The sequence below is a fragment of the Xenopus laevis genome, chromosome 1L, assembly GCF_017654675.1.
Source record: "Xenopus laevis strain J_2021 chromosome 1L, Xenopus_laevis_v10.1, whole genome shotgun sequence".
NCBI lineage: Eukaryota > Metazoa > Chordata > Amphibia > Anura > Pipidae > Xenopus > Xenopus laevis.
The window spans coordinates 63,652,214-63,664,320 of NC_054371.1; the positions used below are offsets into that span (position 1 = coordinate 63,652,214).

Consider the following 12,107-nt stretch of genomic DNA (forward strand, 5'->3'; position numbering starts at 1 on the left):
GTTCTATTTACACTTTTTGTTTCATGCTTGAATTATAAATTCTTCATAAATACACAGCAGTGCACGATTGTTACTGCATTGCTTGCCAGAAGTTAATTTATATGTCAGAACATTGACGGTTATTAAACATAACTCAGTGTGATAGAAGCTGGAATTTCACTTGAAGGAAACATGCATTTTTTTTCTGTTGTTTCTCCCACCACCCTTGACAATCCTTATCTATTTTGAGTCTGTGAAATACTTTTTTTTTATTCTTTAGTCAAATGTCTTTGTCAGAATGAAATCCTGATATATGAAAAACAACGAAAAGGAAAAATGAATAAGATAAGAAAAAGAGTAACTGCAAGGACAGAGAGTAAAAAAAAAAATAGAAGGAAGAGGCAGTTGTTAGACAGAACCTGTACAGCAAATCCTATACTTGTACAGGTATGGGATCAGTTATCTGCAAACCCATTATCCAGAAATCTCAGAATTACAGAAAGGTGGTCTCCCGCAGACTCCATTTTATCCAAATAATCTAAAAATTAAAAATGATCTAAATTTTCTCTGTAATAATAAAACAGTACCTTGTATTCAATCCAAATTAAGATATAATTAATCCTTATTGGAAGTAAAAGCAGCCTATTGGATTTATTTAATGTTTACATGATTTTCTAGTAGACGCAAGGTATGAAAATCCAAATTATGAAAAGATGTGGAAAACCCCAGGTCCCGAAAATTCTGTATAGCATAACATTTTTAGGAAGATGTTTTAACGTCATCAGGTGAATGAAGGGGACAGCACAATACATGCTGAGTTATACAAATGTCTGGATACCCACTGTAATTTCAGGCAGAGCTGGCTGAGTGTCAGGAACTCTCTGGTTTGGAACCTGTTATGCACTGGCCGCTATTCCTCATGCTTGACCCAGAGGAGGCAGTGTATTTAGGGATAATTGCATAATAACAATGACTTATTGCCCTATCAGTGTTCCCTGGTAACCACTCCCATGATCCAGCTGCAGGCAATAGCCCAGTTAAAGGTCTATTGAAATCAGCCTCTTCCATATCCTTGTGTTGGATCATTAGCCCTTTTGCTATCCTGAGTTCCTGTCCTGTAAGTCTGTTCCTGCTCTACTCTGGTCTTCTCTGATTCTGACTCCCAGTTTTGACCATTGACTCGTGACCTGTTATTGGATTTCCGCTTGACTGCTGCTTTTAGTTTAGTCAAAATAAATTTTCACTGAATGTTAAATGAGGTACAGTATTCTGCAGCCTGATCTCTTTATTGGACTTGTAATTTCCATACCCTTTTTGTTACAAAATTTCCTAAAAAGATCATAATTAATGAAGAATTGTAAAATAATAAATAACCTGTCTAGGTGGATGTATAGTAACATATACCCTGCTGACAGGTTTGCGTCATAAATTGGAACATGGTAGCAAATGGGTCTACAAAGTGCAGTGTCAGACAAAGTTAAGCTTTTCAGCTTAGTAGTCATTTATAAACCTGTCTGTTGACCAGATAACCAAGCCATGAGTATCCTAAATAGTAAATAACATGAATATAATAGGAACTCTACATAATGGCTTCTTATGAAAGTGATATATGTTAGATATGGCTGCCATTTAAAAGAAAATAGATATTTGTTGTATGAATCTCTCCTTGCCTTGTCCATCCATCCACAACAGTAACTGAAGATGGCTGATTCAAAGTTAGGTATTAAACATTTTTTTTATTCTGAGCAAGATAATTTCTGCACAGAGTTTGTATATGCTTTCTATGTATTTGGGGTTTTGCTCTGGGTGCTTGAGTGTCTACCCACAATTCTTAAAGGCAAAGTACTTGGCTTCTAATAAAACTGACCCTAGTGTGAATATGTGTGTGTATGCCTTTGTTAGGAAATATATATTGTATGCATGAATGATGAATAATATATTGCAAGTTAGAATAGTTAGGTGTTCAGGTCTTGATGCCCTACTAGGCACTATTACTGCTATGTAAATAAATGATGATGGTTTCTGGTGTCTGCCAGCCACTTAGGCGAGCATAAATATTCAGTATTTCTGCACTAAGGAGATAATGTATGTGACATTTACTGAATAATCGAGAATTGGTTTGCCATGTCTATAAACTGGAATGAGAGATGTTGTTCATAAAAATTCATAATTTTCAACTGTTTGACGATATGCTAGAAATGTTTTTCCAATATGCAAGAAATGTTTTTCCAAATCTCTCCAGGATATATTTTTCCATAAACTATTTTAGGTGTTATCACGCTTTGTTTCTGTAAGAATGTTTTCATTTTAAACTTTTATGGTAGCTGCTGTGTGGCTTCACATTTAGGGTCTTTAAAGTTGTAGTGAACACACTAAAGTTGTAGTAAAAAAACTGACTGAACTGCATGGTTGTGCGCAATGTTTTAAAAAATAAATATAATTAACAGATTATTTGTTGAACATCTTCCATTTCCTATTACTCAAACTTTTGGTCATAGTTTGAAAATTCAGATTTTTTTTTTATTAAACTCTTTTAAAACAGTAGAAATTAGAAAAAAAATAAAAAATATTTTAAGACCTTAAATTGCTGCTTTATTGGCAAAATAAACCATTATTACTGATGCCCATGAACCTCTTTAAAAGTCTTAAAGGGCGATTCTGTTATTCTGACTCTTTGCAGAACTGTTCCATGGCAGGCACACCCTTTAAATAGTATATATTAACCAAAGTAAACATATTGAGTAAGCCCAATGCCTTACAGTGCTCTTTTATTTGAATTTTCTTGCAAGCTGCAGGTCATATGTTTTCATTAAACTTTCATAAGCCATTATTGAACTAGGCTGAGTTGCAGAGCATTGACATATATCACTTCTACTTCCAAGATTTGCAAAAGCTATGGTCATGCTTCATGGAACAGATTTTTCTTGTTATATATCAATACACTATAAGTCAACACCACCTGCTAATGTACTATGTTCAATCCCACATAACTGCGTATTGTTTCCAACCACCCACCTTGCAATTCTAATATCCACCTCCTCCTTTTAGATTGTATGCTCTAATGAGCAGGCCCTTTACCTTCCTTTACTTGTATTTGTATGTAATCTTATATTTTAATAATTACTCAAAGAGAGTTGTCTTAATTTTTGCCTTGCCTGAGTAGTTCCTTATTGTTTCAGTGGTGCATCTTGTAAACATAAATGTGTATGGACAATGCCACACAACAGGTGAATGGTAATGTATCCCATTGTTACGTGGAAATGCAAGTATGGAGATGACATTTAATCATTTGTGCTTACAGTAGATTAGTTCACAATCTGATGCTATGGTTCAGTGGTCTAGGTTCTTAATCCCTGCATCAGTTGCTAGGTGAAATCCCACAAGTGTGAATTTCAGAATATATCTTTCACTTTAAAGCAAGATCCCCGTAGATAAATTCCAACTCCTATAAATTATTATCATTTTTATGAACCTCTCCTAATGGAAACAAGCCCTATAGAGTTCAGTTCATCTGCAGTTTTTGCATCATTTGTAGAATTAGGATAAAGAAAAATACATTTTTGAGCTGGTTATGAATTCATATTATTTAGGGTTCACTGAACACAGGGGTGTAACTATAGAGGAAGCTGACCCAGTGGCTGCAGAGGGACCCAGGTATGTAGGGGACACAGAAAGACCCTAATTAATGAGCAATTTCTTTTATATAGTTCTTTTTTTATCAACAGTTTTAGAAATACAAGATGGATATCACAGTAAGAAATATGCATTATTATTTCCAACAATCCATTTGAAGAAAATTTCAATATCTCTTGGCAGAATAGGTGAACTTACCGATGTTTTGGAGCCATTGATTGAATTTGCTGTTTGCCCAGTAACATCTAGTTATACCACTGCACATTAGATCAGATTAGGCTTTGTTTAGATGACTAATAAAATGTGGCAAAACTCAGAGAGAAGACAGCATGCTGCTGTACTTTAGCTGAGACAGAGAGCACTGACAGATGAACCTCTTCCACCGGGCTATAGCACAGGTCAAAAGGCCCCATGTATCCAAGCCGATTGATGGTACAGTTCCTTTAAAGTATGAATATTAAATCTAAATTCAGTGAGCTTTGTGTGAAAAAATACATTCTTCCTCGGAGAAAATGTATTCTTAAATCATTAAAATAAAATGAAAAATCATTTATAATGTTGACATCCAAATAAATGCAGGCTGGTTGATTTAGAACAGGGATGGCAAATTCACTGTCTTTCAGATGTTATGAATTTAAACTCACTGCAAAAGCTCCATCATCATAATTTCAAGACTTAAAGTTTAATATAATTGATTCAGAAGTTCCTAAAGTGTTCTTGGATGTATTGATGGTGTTCAGTGCATGGGGAAATGTAGTCTGTGTATTAAAGAATTTGTCTTTCATTGTACATGAATTCATTTACTAAATATAAAAAAATAAATAAAACTTGGTGCCAAGTTGATGGACATTAAGCAAACATTCACACGTGGGACTTGTGAGATTCATATGTAAGGACTAGTGAGATCTGTAACAGGAGAAGCAGATCAATGATTACTTGTGGGTGGCCCAAGAATATAGAGGGCTCACTGAGTCCTAACTGTTTTTTTTTTTTTTTTTGTAGATTTGCAAACATGGATCCTACAAAGATCTTGCTATGGATCCCAGTAATACTAGTTTATGGTAGTAATAAAGAAATAGAGCTTTGTGGGGTGGGGAGCTATAAGGGGAAATATAAAATAACTGATGTACTCCCATTTGGGGTGGGGGGGGGCTAAATTGAAGAAATACTAGAACCACTGGTGCATTCCAATATTTGTAGAACTAATAGTTTTTGTCCTGGGCAAAATGCAGTGCATTTCAGTGTTTTCCTTCTCACATTGGTTCTAGTGGAATCTGTACCGAAATGGAAGGAGACCCGCAGTGACTGCAGATTAAAATGCACCTTTTTTTATACTTTTTATCAGCTGTCTTTGTTCCTTTGGGTACCGAGCTTTAGAGATAAATGGACTCAATTAACATATGAAATCAGCAGGGCACATTACTCTGCGTCAAAATGCAACTTCAACTGTTTTGTGACTGAAGAAGTGAGGAGTATAACTTAGTCATCATTTTTGTTTTAAAAATGTACACAAAATTACTTTTCTCGAAAAGGTACATGTGTGACAGCTACATTGTGAGTAATTAATAAAACCTAATACAGCTATGGGATTTACTATGCAGATTGTTTGAAGTTTTCTGGAAAAGGAGAAATTTTCATAATTTGGATCACCATAAAACTTTTAATTACAAACTTTAAAACCTTAGTTAGGTTAGGTCAAGTACAAGGTGTTGTTTAATTTTACAGAGAAACAGGAAACAATTAAAAAAAATAGACTTATTTGATTAAAATAGACTTTATAGGAAATGGCCTTCCCATAATTTGGAGATATTTGGATGTCAGGTTTCCTGTATTACATAATACAGGTATGGGATTTTTCATACCTCTTATCCAAAATGCTCAGAATCATCTCCCATAGACTAGATTTTTAATGTAAAATCTAAAATTTTAAAAATGAATTATGTTTTCTCTATAATAATAAAACAGTATCTTGTACTTGATGGTAGCTAAGTTGCATGAATCCATATTGATGGAAATCCTGTTGTATTTATTTAATATTTAAATGGTATTAAGAAGATTAAGGTATGGTAATCCAAATTACTGTATGATCTTGGAAACCCCAGGTCCTAAGCATTCCTGATATTTGAATATACGTTGAATGATTTGACTAAAATGGAGTAAAAAAAAAAGAACTTTTTTTCCAGATAATAGATCCCATACTTGTAGTAAAATATGAAAATGTTTGCCACATGCATGGTGACAGATGAGAGTAAATGATTGAAAATAAAGAAACCCTCTCCATGTAAAAATACCATCCAAAGCAGAGTATGTAACATTTAGCACTTAATGGAAGTCTTTCTAAAGTAAATGTAATGCTGATGGAACCCATGCAGATGTAGGGCTCATAACACTGGCAATCCAAAAAACATGCTTTATAGAATCAGACAAAACAAAAAGCATTTAACTGGGGCTGCAGTAAGCGCATATATTGCCCTTCTCAGCATGGATGGGAATTTGCTTTCAGTAAAGACTATTTACAGATAGCTATAATTGCTGGCACTTTCCTACTCTTTACGTGAATACCCATTAACTGTCTAATAGTCACCAACCATTTGTGTGTAACTCCCACAATGCATATGCTTGTATTGCTGCTGCCAGGTAAAACAGAGAGATGCTGGGAGACTTCCCAGGATTTAATAATTGCTTAGTTATATAGAAAACTGTATTTATTTATCTGTGGGTAAATGAAACCCTTGTTTTATAGGAAGTTCAAATTCAAATAATCTTTACGGCAGGATATTTTTGGTATATTATTGATTGCTTCAATGCCTTCCTTTATATGGAGGTCAACTGCAGCAATTCTTTGACTATAAGATTTGTTTGAAAGTTTTAACTCAAAAATAACTTTGCCAAAAAGCTGTGATTACTGTTATATAGTATTCATTTTGTAACAAACTTTACAGAATTTCCATTTACTTGTTTCCTGATCCAAATCAGTTACTGCTTACTGTTGCTTGACATAAACCAGGGTAAATTAAATTTTTATAGCCATATACAATGGAAACAAGTCATATATGAAATGCAGATGGATTTTAAGCTATTCCTATTCTTGCTGGCTTAATGATCATCTTGATAGTAACTATGTTTTCATTATAAAACCATTTTTTTCTTTTACACACATCTATCAAAGTGTTCTGTTAATGTTATTAATCACATTTTTACATATTTGACCCCCAAATATGCAAACTGAGTGCTTTGTTCAGACATCTCACATAGCTCCACAGTATGTCACAATATTAATTTCAAGGGGAAAACGATACGATGTTGATCTCTTCAAATGAACAGAAATGTGGAGCTAAATGTCTAGAAACCTTTTCTCTATTTGTAGCATTTACTATATACCATTGTGCTACAAAATTATTTATGCTATTGTCCCAGAAAACTGGCGGACATAAAAATATTAAGGACTCAACACTGTATACATTTTAGGAGTAATATGGCTGCTATCTGGCATGATGTGATGCCTGCAAAGATATCTAATCCCTACACATCTGATGGTGTCCTGTGTAACAGATGTCTCTAGATGTGAGGTTTGCTTTCTAGTGGTGGCTCTAAATAGAGAATAGGGGACCTAGTCTGAAAGTTGCATATTGATTTGCTGCCCTGCATACCCTTAGACCAGTCGCAAACTGGCAATCTGCGGGTTTTGGCTAATCCCAGAGGGGCTGATGTAAGATGCCATACACAGTCACGATTTATTGAGTCTATGAAGACTGTTTGGGCCCCTGTGTACATGGAATGGCAGGGCTTATCCCAGTCAGGGCCTGACAGCAATGATGATTGTTATGAGAGTAATACCATATATCTATAAACTTCTGAGCTAAAAGAGTCAAAATTATGATAATGATATTATTGACAGCAGTCTAAGGAGCCCACAGGTGTTCATACAAATAGCACAGCAGGCCACAAACAGCCCCTGGGCCTCCAATTGGAAATCTATAGGTTAAATCAGATACCTTGGATATCTACACCAAGTAAAAATTTAAATCTTTGGTCTTGAGCCTAAAACAATAATGGTAGAATATAGAATGAAATTAAACAATTATGGCGTGTATCAACAAACAGGAAGTAAACTGCTTTTGTTCTTTCTGGAAAAAAACAAAAACTAAAATGCTTTAAATATTTGTGTAATATTATTTTTCAATATCTTAACAGTCTTAAAGCTGGATAAAGTGGAAGAAGTATGAAATATGTAAAGCACACGAAAAAAGTCTATAACATCTCTTTAAAGTGTTAGCATTATTGGCGAAAGCATTGTTTACTTTGCTCCTCTGACTATGTTTTCTTTCATTTCACTTTAGTTAAAAATATCCTCCAAGGAGGAGTAAAGTGACCTTGCCTTTCGCCGTAGAAAATTGCCTTCTTGGTTTGATTTAAAATAAGGAAGAATTTAACTTAAATTTGTAGAAGCTATCTTATATCTCCTACACATTAATTTGCAGAGACAAACTTGAATTTGTGCCATTTGGTATTCTATTACATTTCAGTCCTCTAGCTTTTATTGCATACTTTAAAGATTTAAAATGACTATATAAAACATGCAATTACAAGCTATTGCTGGTACTGGTATTGCTTACTCCATATATGATCATGTTGTTCTTTTTTTTTTAAATCAGTGTCTTGAGTTTTGTAGAGTTCAAACTTTAAAAATGCAAAACAGATGTGGATATGAATGTGTTACTGTGTGGTTAGTTTTCCACAGTCTGATAGTTATTAACCTAGTGCCATTCAAACAAATGATGAACCATTAATGGAACTTTATTTCATACTCTCCCACATGCAGCAGGTTAAACACAGATCGTTATGCAATGGCATACAAAGTTAAATATAGGGGGGAAATCACAACTCCAGGGTATTTCTTCTCTAGAATTGTAAACCACAGAAAAAAGATGAGCCCTGATTGGTTAGCTACAGAAAGATTAAAGAAAACACATCTACGTGGATTACAACTCTAGGTTAAAATGGTACATATTTTGTGAATTCCCCCCTCCATACACACATACATTATCATATGAAAATATTCTATATTCTAGTTCAATAGCTTTTTATGCAAAACACACAGCAACCCAAATATTAACATTAATATGATCTTAATAGTTAGGCGGTTGTACAGATACAGAATAAGTCATAAAAAGTAGCAACTAGTGAGTTGAATTTAGAAACAGCTGGAGTTACAGGACAGTCAATGAGTATACTGACATCACTGACAACTAGGAAATAAAGAATACAGAATATATGGGAAAAAGCCAGACAATTACTGACTGAGGGAAACATTGCTGGACACCAGTGCTGCTAATTGATTTGTCTCTTTTTCTAAGTTATAATCATAATAAATAATGTAGTGTTACAAAAAATGCTGAATAGGAAATCAAGAGGTTAGCTTTTGTCTTCGGAAGCAAATTATAATATTCAGTAATTTTCATATCAGGAATTCTTATGAACTTATAGAGAGAATTTTCTGTGGGGGTTTATCAATAAGTAGCTATTAAAGGCATAATAAATAGCAGGTTTTCTTTTTGAGGATACAAATCCTTTCATTATCAGCCTATGTAGTATACAATTTACGATTCTGAGAGACATCTGGGGCAAATTCACTAAGATTCGTAGTTGCGCCAGGCGTAGTTTCGCTAGCGCTCCGCAAATTCACTAGAATCCGAAGTTGCGCTCATGGGTAGCGTAAGGTTGCGAAGTTGCGCTAGCGTTGATTCGCTAAGCGAAGCGAAGTTACGCTAGTGATGGTTAATTTGCATACGGCGCCAAATTCAAATTTCAATGGAGGAATATGTAGCAGCACTACAAATGCCTGGGAAACCTTCAAAACATCAAATAAAATTTTTATTTTGCCCTACACATGTGCCCACTGTATAGTTAAGTTGCCATGAGTTAGAAAATGTAGGGGGGAAGGAGGGGAAGTTTTCAATCTTTTTCAGCCTATCACCCATAATATAGAAAAAACGCCAGCGTTTTTTGGGACTTAGAAAAAATTTGAACTTTTTTTGAAGCAATCCCTATCTACTCTATTGCGATTCGCCTGGTCTGAGGTGGCGAAGGAAGTCTAGCGTAAAAGGTAGCGTTCAGTACAATGAGTGCATTAAAGAATTTGCGTAGTTACGTCTGTTGCGCAAATTCGCCAGGCGTAAGGGTGCGAAGTAACACTAGCGAATGTACACCAGCGTTCGTAACGAAAATGACCAACGCTAGCGAATTGACGCTAGCGTTAGGCGCTTCGGCGCTTAGTGAATTTGCCCCAGAGTCCCTGTATAGGAAGGAGTCATGCAATGGATCTAGGTTTTTATGATGTTAAGTCTGTTTCAATCCAACCACAAACTGACGTAAGAAAAAATGTCCAGATGACAGATCGCACTAAGCAAATCCAAGATACAAGCTGGTGTATGTTTTAATGCAGCAGATTGACTCACCATGCAAATCTCATTTCTGCAGAATGAAAAATCCATTTGCAGAAAAGATTCACAAATCAATTTGCAACTTTGCAGTATCAAAATGAATCCAGGGGTTACGAAAATCAGAATTTACCATGTGTACTTGACACAGATTATTATTGATGTCTGAATTTTCCAGGAATTTCTGGTTATCTGCAAATATTTGTACAGATGTAGATACATCCAAATCAATTACTTAATCTCTGTTCACGCAAAGGAGAAATAATTATACGCAGAAAAAATTAGTTATAAAGCATTGGATGGGTATATGAGTTCTGAATTAGAATTACCATACAAAGATGGATGAGACAAAAGGTGAATTTAAATATATAACAGAGAAAAGGAGCAAGATTTTAAAAAATAAAGTAGAATAGAAATTGCTTTAGCTCTCTGTGTTATTCAGTGAGAGTTGCCTCCATGTAATTCTGCTTCAACTGTTGCCTAATTATAATTATTTTTTCAGTAAACTCTGTCCAAGGAAAGCTTGACCTTTGACCTCTGTGCCTTAGAAAGTCTTATATGCCCAGAAGGCATGCACTGAATCCACTATTTTGGATTCTCAAACCATGTTAGCACATGCCATTTAAGGCAAGTAAGGGTTAAAATTAAAGCAAAAATTTTGCTATTTCCTTGTTCATGCGAAGGTCACATGATTTTAAGGATTTTTAAGGATTTTCAAGGGTTTGAATTCAGTTTAGCCAGGCACCTAAATTAACTGAACGCTAGGGATGCACAAAACCCAAATTCATCTATTTAAGTCTGGACCTCATGTTGGTATTTCTCTTGGGTTTAAACTTAATATAAAGGGCCTTTTGACTGGCCATATACTACCAGACAAAGTGACTTGACACATTTACATTAAATTATGTCCCTTCCATAAAAACGACATCCATGCCCTCTTTGCAACATCACCTCTTTATTATGCCACCTTTGACCTGAGTTCCAAACACCTGGTTTATGATAGATCATTGTATTACATAAATAGCCATGATTTACTGTCATATTAATTTTGATGCTGCTAGCTGTAGATTAATTTGTATCATTTATTTAAATACTTTTCCATATAGATGTTGTTTTAGAAAAGGCAGAAGACAAGGGTGTGTGTGTGTGTGTTTCTAAAATAAATTGCTCAAAATGCTCTAACCTGTAATCAGCCAATCACTAAAATTTTGAATACAAAATGGTAAAAGTTTCATAAACCAAAAATGTTCTCACTGTTAGTAAGTATAGTCCCATTGATAGAGATGTGTTGGTAAGAAAGCTGTATTTTGCTGGAGGTGTAAAGTTTTTGATGTTTTACAAATCTGGTACAATATGGCAAAATGCATATTCTACAGACAGATCACTGATATCATGCATTTACATAATAGACATTGGGGTTTGGGTTCTGGCACAACAATAAACTTAATGCATATCTAGAATATTTCTGTATCTAAAGAGCTACACTTTGCCTGCTTTTGGTATGTGTTTTGAAGATGTAACCCTTATAATTCTGAGACATTTGTAAGTCGCACCCAGTATGTGGTAGAAAATACGAGGTTTGGCAAGCACATAAATACTCTTAATATATATTTTTATAGATGCTAAAATGTGCACTTCAGGACAATCTAGAGCTATGCAGCCTTCTACTGCAGAAATATTGCTGTTTAATGCATTTAATTAAATGTTTTCCCCCCATATTTTAGGGCTGTTTTGCAGAGTAGTTTGTATTACTTGATTTAGCACATTGTGAAAAATTGTTGGATAAATCTGGATCTTTCTGCAAATGCCATTTAGTTTGCCTCATAAAACGTGCTAAATATAGATTTCATTACGAACCATTAATTAATAATATGGTAATTACAGCATAATCTTTTACACATTTTTAAGGAAATGTAATAAAAGTCCCAAAGAGAAAAACTATTTGCACCGACATCTCACAATGTATTATTCTATTATTCTTCCTTAAACTGTTATTGCATTGCAAATTTTAATTGCGCACTTTTAAGAAGGTGCTTGAAGGTGTCGTAATTTTTT

The 12,107-nt window shown here is 34.6% G+C and overlaps 1 protein-coding gene across 5 annotated transcripts in view; it reads left to right on the forward strand.

Moving 5' to 3' along the window:
- The window catches only part of LOC108699497 (type II inositol 3,4-bisphosphate 4-phosphatase), a 308,688-nt gene that overhangs the window by 172,412 nt on the left and 124,169 nt on the right, over positions 1 to 12,107 (forward strand). The gene's annotated exons all lie outside the window — the stretch shown is intronic.